Source organism: Nicotiana sylvestris, chromosome 5, assembly GCF_000393655.2.
Source record: "Nicotiana sylvestris chromosome 5, ASM39365v2, whole genome shotgun sequence".
NCBI lineage: Eukaryota > Viridiplantae > Streptophyta > Magnoliopsida > Solanales > Solanaceae > Nicotiana > Nicotiana sylvestris.
Genome location: NC_091061.1, coordinates 24,952,878 through 24,958,877, shown reverse-complemented (window position 1 = coordinate 24,958,877; position 6,000 = coordinate 24,952,878).

Sequence of the window (6,000 nt, the reverse complement as noted above, 5' to 3'; positions counted from 1 at the left end):
CCAACATTATGGCTCCAATCCCTGAGTTGAGCGATTTTCCTTTAGCCGACATTAGGGCTCCAATCCCTGAGTTAAGCAATTTTCCTTTAGCCGACATTAGGGCTCCAATCCCTGAGTTGAGCGATTTTCCTTTACCCGACATTAGGGCTCCAATCCCTGAGTTGAGAGATTTCCCTTAGCCAACATTAGGGCTCCAATCCCTGAGTTGAGCGATTTTCTTTTAGCCGACATTAGGGTTCCAATCCCTGAGTTGAGCGTTTCCTTTAGCCGACATTAGGGCTCTAATCCTTGAGTTGAGTGTTTCTTTAGCTGACATTAGGGCTCCAATCCCTAAGTTGAGCAATTTTCCTTAGCCGACATTAGGGCTCCAATTCCTGAGTTGAGAGTTCTTCCTTTAGCCAACATTAGGGCTCCAATCCCTGAGTTGAGCGACTTTCCTTAGCCAATATTAGGGCTCCAATCCCTGAGTTGAGCGTTTTTCCTTTAGCCAACATTAGGGCTCCAATCCCTGAGTTGAGCGATTTTCCTTTAGCCAACATTAGGGCTTCAATCCCTGAGTTGAGCGGTTTTTCCTTAGCCAGCATTAGGCTTCCAATCCCTGAGTTGAGCAGTTTACATTAGGGCTCCAATCCCTGAGTTGAGCGTTTTCAGTTTGCGAACATTAGGGCTCCAATCCCTGAGTTGAGCCTTTTAGACTTGGGGTTTCCAATCCCCTCATCGATTCCGCGAATTTTTATAGCAAAATAACTCACGAAAATTTCCTAGTAAAACTGGGGCAGAAAAATTTCGTTTGTTTGTTTGTTTTGATGCTTGAACAGGTTTGACCTTGAGGCACAGAGATCAAGATGACCTGCGGAGTGAGTCTCAATCCAGAATAAAGAAAAAAAGAAAAGAACAAAAAAAATGAGCTCAAATATTGGAGCAAACAAAGGTGCGGATTGCTCGAAATCTGATAGAAGTCACAAGCTCCGCCAATCCTGTCTTACTCAATGCTGCAGAAATAAACAAGCACATACAACTTGCGAGCATCAAGATTCAGATCGAAGTCTACAGCGAAATCAGCTAAGACTCAAGATCAAGTTTCAAGAGAATTTTAGATAGGAATCTTGTAACTCATAGTTGATAGACATAGCTAGCTTAGCTTTGATTTTTCCCCTTTGGTGTAATAAGGAGGTCAGCAAGCAGTAACAGCATGCAGCATCAGTAACAGCAAAATTGTAGTCTCATGGTAGTCCCAGCTACCAAAACTTCCCGAACTACATTGACCTGATTCCTGTTTAGCCCAGGATATGTAGGAAATTTTCGAAGCAGAGGTTCAGTCAAAACTTTCAAAAAATGCTTCCCACGGAGTACTCTAACGGGCAAAAATCGCTCGTATTCGCTCACTTTATCTTTGCACGAAAACCCTTTGTGTTTTCGAACAAAGAGGGGCAGCTGTGAGCACGTGATTTTTGCTTCACGAGAAATTACCCCAAAAGAAATCAAAAAATATAAAACAAATTTCCTTTGTGTACAATTTTTGAGAATTTGCGTGGCATTTTGGATAATTATTCATAGTTTTGTATATGAATGTTTATTTTTATTAATTAAAAATACAAAAAAATATGTTGCATGAATTTAGGATTTTTATTTTTTGCTATTAGGAGTTAATTAAATCATATTTGGAATGAAAATCACAAAATAAATATTACTTTGGTAATTTTGTCATTTTTATTGTTTAATGGTGTGATTTTGTTTAATTAATATTTGATGTTGTGTGTTAATTTATTGTTAAGAATCAATTAATGTCTTTGTAATATAATTGTTGTTTTATAATTTATTTTAGGATTTTGGTAAATTCGGAATTAAACTAAGAATTAAAAAGGAAAAGAACAAAAAATATAGAAAAGAAATTGGACTGGGCCATTTCATTTTTGGGCCAAAATCAGGCCCTAACAAGACCTATACCCTGTCCAAACCTTCAGCTCTCAAAGACGCATCAGACGACGTCGTTTCGAGACCAGCAAATCTCGAACGTTCATCCATCCTCATCCAACGGTCCAAGACCTCACCCCATAACCCGACCCGTATTCCCCTAGATCGACCCAGTTCCCCCACTAAGACCAAAATGACCCCGTTTTATATAAGTGAAGTGATCCAAACCGTTGATCTCATCAGATCTAACGGCTGGGATTCACTCACCCATCACATATATATACTTTCAAACGCACCCCACACCCCCCTAAGCTACCCCCCTCTCTTCGTCTCTCTCAACAAACCAGACGACCCCAAGAACCCTAGCGCCGCCCTTCCACCCCCTCACCATAAACCCGGCGGCAACAACGCCGGTGACCACCAAAAGGACACCCCTAAGCCATCTCCCCATCCACAACACGAATCCATGAACCATTCGCCTCGAATCACCCCACATCTTCTCGAATCTTCAATCGAAGTTTCGAGCTGACCATGAAACCACCACAATCCACCCCTAATTAACACCACACCACCACTAGGCTTCTCTCATCCCTAAACCATTAACATATTCACTCGAATCCCGTTGGATCTCCTCGAATCTTCAATCAAAGATCTCCCCTCCAAGCCCTAGCTGTCCCCTTGACCCCAAACTAACACCCAATAATCCCCTTTACCTCCTCGTTCTTAATCCCTAACCAAATTGGCTCGAACATGAGTAAAAACCGTCGAATGACGGATCTAGGGTTTCAACGTTTCAAGACATGTCAAAGCTTCAGGGTCGATTGGTTTCTATTCAGTATTGTAGGCCTATTTCTCACGAAATAGACGTATAATACTGACTAGGACTCAAGTTCGAAAGGGCGTACTGTTGGAATCCGGGAAAAGAGCAGTAAGTTCTTCTTAATTCTTTTTGTTTCCTTCTATAGTTTTGTTTGTTTGTTTTATATTCTATCTTTGTTTTGATTTGTTTCTGGGCGTTTGTTCAGTACTTCTCTCCTTCTCATCAGACCGTTTATTGGGTCCAGTTTCTCTAATTGTTGTTTATATGCTGTAAACTGTTTGGTCAATTTATTAGTTCGTTATGTGTGAGTTAGTTTAACCTGATAGTAGTTTTAATCCTTGCCTTGATTTCATAGTCCATTTCAGTAGGTTTCTTTTGTTGTTTTGTTTAAATAATGTATAGCGATGGTTCATGTTGTCCCATATATGTGATGTGTGGCTTCTTTGTTCTTTGATATTCATCAATCTTCATTAAGTTCAGTATATTCGCAGGATTTCCTTCACTCTATTTAGCTTAATTTGGAATTATGAATTAATCATTCCCATAATGTGCCACTGGTGATTGGTATTTTGACCTGGATGGTTCAATAGGTTTGTGTTCTGATTCATGGTAATGTTGTTATTGGATTTTCTGTTAAGCATCAACGAATTTTGATTTCAGCTTTAGTTTCAGCTTCAATGTTCTGCTAAGCTCTTTTTGTTTGTTGATGTATTTTGGTTTTAAGTTCAATCCAGAATTTAGGAGTTTGAATTGGTTATAGCTGCAGTTTTAATATAGATTTCAGAGTTTAGTTTGGGATTTGAAAACTTAAAAAGGGGTTTAGAGTGAGTGGACTGCCAGTTGAGTATGTAGTGAATCATTAAATTAATGAATAATTTAATCAAAAGAGAGAATCTTAGTGCAAATACATCCTGGCTGACATCTTTAAAGGTGGGAAGTCAGATGTGGGATGAATTAAAATATTAAAAGCTGAGAATGCACATGAAAATAGGTAGTGAAACCTGTTGTACAGTAGGATAGGCATTACTTTTTGAACTTCAGGAGATTTTTTAAATAAGAAAACCCATGCCTAGACAACAAAATGTGGAAAGGACAGATTAGGAAATATACTTTAAGTCTGGGCAGCCTGTTTATTTTGAGGAGGAGGGCTATAAAATGAAGGAAAGGAAGGACTGGACTGGGACTGGACTGAAAATTAAGAGGAAAAAGGTTTAGGCTGAATTCTTTTTTTAGGGATCAAAAACACAAAGAATATTTAGTGATTTTAATCAGTCTGTTGAGAGTTTTGAGTTTGAAGTTTGTTCTTTGAAATCAAATTCAGGAATCAAACTAAAAAGGGTTTATTCTTAGACATATAAGAGTTCACTTTCAGTTTTTTTTTTGGGGTCAGTGTATGAGATTGCTGTTGGTTTTCAAATGGGATCCATTTGGTTGATGTTCAGTTGATTTTGGGTCTATTGAGTAGTGTTGTTCGATTTTCAAAACACTCCTGGTTTCTATATGTGTTTCTGGGTTCAAGCTTGACGTAATTTGCGGCTATTGAGTTCAAATTGCTGATGTTAATCTTGCCTGCCTCGACTGACTCTTTTTCTTCATTGTAATCTCGAATCCAGGTACACTCTTGTCTCTAGTTGAATGTGGAATCTTGGTTCAAGTGTATAAATGATCCAGAAAGTCAATGACAAGGAACTTTGTTAATCTAAACCTATTAAGAATTGTTGTAGTTTTAATACTCCAATTAGATTACTTATGTTGTCAAGAAAAATATTTAACTACTAGACTGATTTTGGTTGTTTTTTGGCTGATTTTGGGTTAAGTTAACAATTAGTTTGGTTTAGTTCACATTGATAGTGTAATGCATGATTTTAGTAGGCTCCTGGGTGTATTCGAATGAACTGTATGAGATTGTATTTGGACTGAAAAATGGATTTCGAGTTAGCTAGATCATGTGAATTATTCAATTGTTTAAGTATTAGATCCTCTTTTGTAGTTCGTCATTAAACGATTGTATGGTTAGTAATAAATTAGCAGGCAGTTAGAACAGCGTGAAGTAATTGATTATGTTATCATATGTCAAGCCCAAGTTAAGTATTAGACTAGTAAGTTTAGTTCGAGCTAGTATCAAACTAGTTAGCCTGTGCTGAGTAATCAATCTCCAGTAGGAATAAATAGATACACATCATTATTCCATGCGTTCAATTATCAAGTGCATATTGCAATTGCGTGAAATAACTGAGCATGCCGTCATTTTTTTTAATTTGAAATCTGTTTGGTAAGAATCAAGGATCGGTAGCTAATTAAAAGTCTTGAAGCGGGCCTATTAAATACCTTTCTCGTTTGGGCAAATTTTAAGGCCCGCACTCGAACAGTCTTCGTTAATGGGCCGTTGTTTCAATTCATATTCTTCGGGCTTACTTTTGAGCCCAATGGCATGTTTATTTTAAAACTATTGCTTGGACCGTATTAGACCTGAAACATTTTAATTAGGATATTTTCTTTTTTTTTAGAGACAAAAAAAAATTATAGTTGCTTTTAGGCTTGCCCTTTTAAAAATAAAATGAGACGAGCCTCACCAAAAAAAAATGCACAAACTGCGGGGCTCTCATAAATGTATATATTAAAAATACTTAGAATACGGGATGAGCCGTCTAGCGAACTTCACGGCTTTCCCCAAAGATAATAACGCGTTAGACTCTTTAGGCGCGATTTTAATTAAATCACATTCTTAAATTCGGGTGCGCATTTATGTGACCCAAATCCAAATCTCAACAGAGTCGGAATGTATTAACAACCACGGGTGCATTGATTGCGACGTGGTTCGAGATGCATTTTCACGACGTTGCAATTCTATTAAAAAAAATAATAAAAACGGTTTTAAACTTAATAAAAGCACACAAGTTATAACATGTATTTAAAATCAGATATTTAGCCATTATAACAATTTAAGCGACCGTGCTAGAACCACGGGATCCGTGGGTGCCTAACACCTTCCCTCGGGTCAACAGAATTCCTTACTTAGAATTTATGGTTCGCAGACTTCATTTGGAAAGTCGAAAATTTCCTCGATTTGGGATTCAACATAAACTGGTGACTTGGGACACCAAAAGCCAAACCTTTCCCAAGTGGCGACTCTGAAATAAATAAATAATCTCATTTCAAATAATGTCACTTAAATTGGAAAAACTCCTTTGTGCATTATCCTTCGGGGTAGGTGCGCAAAAAGGAGGTGTGACAAATGCAGCCAATCTAAATAGTCATTTGATGAA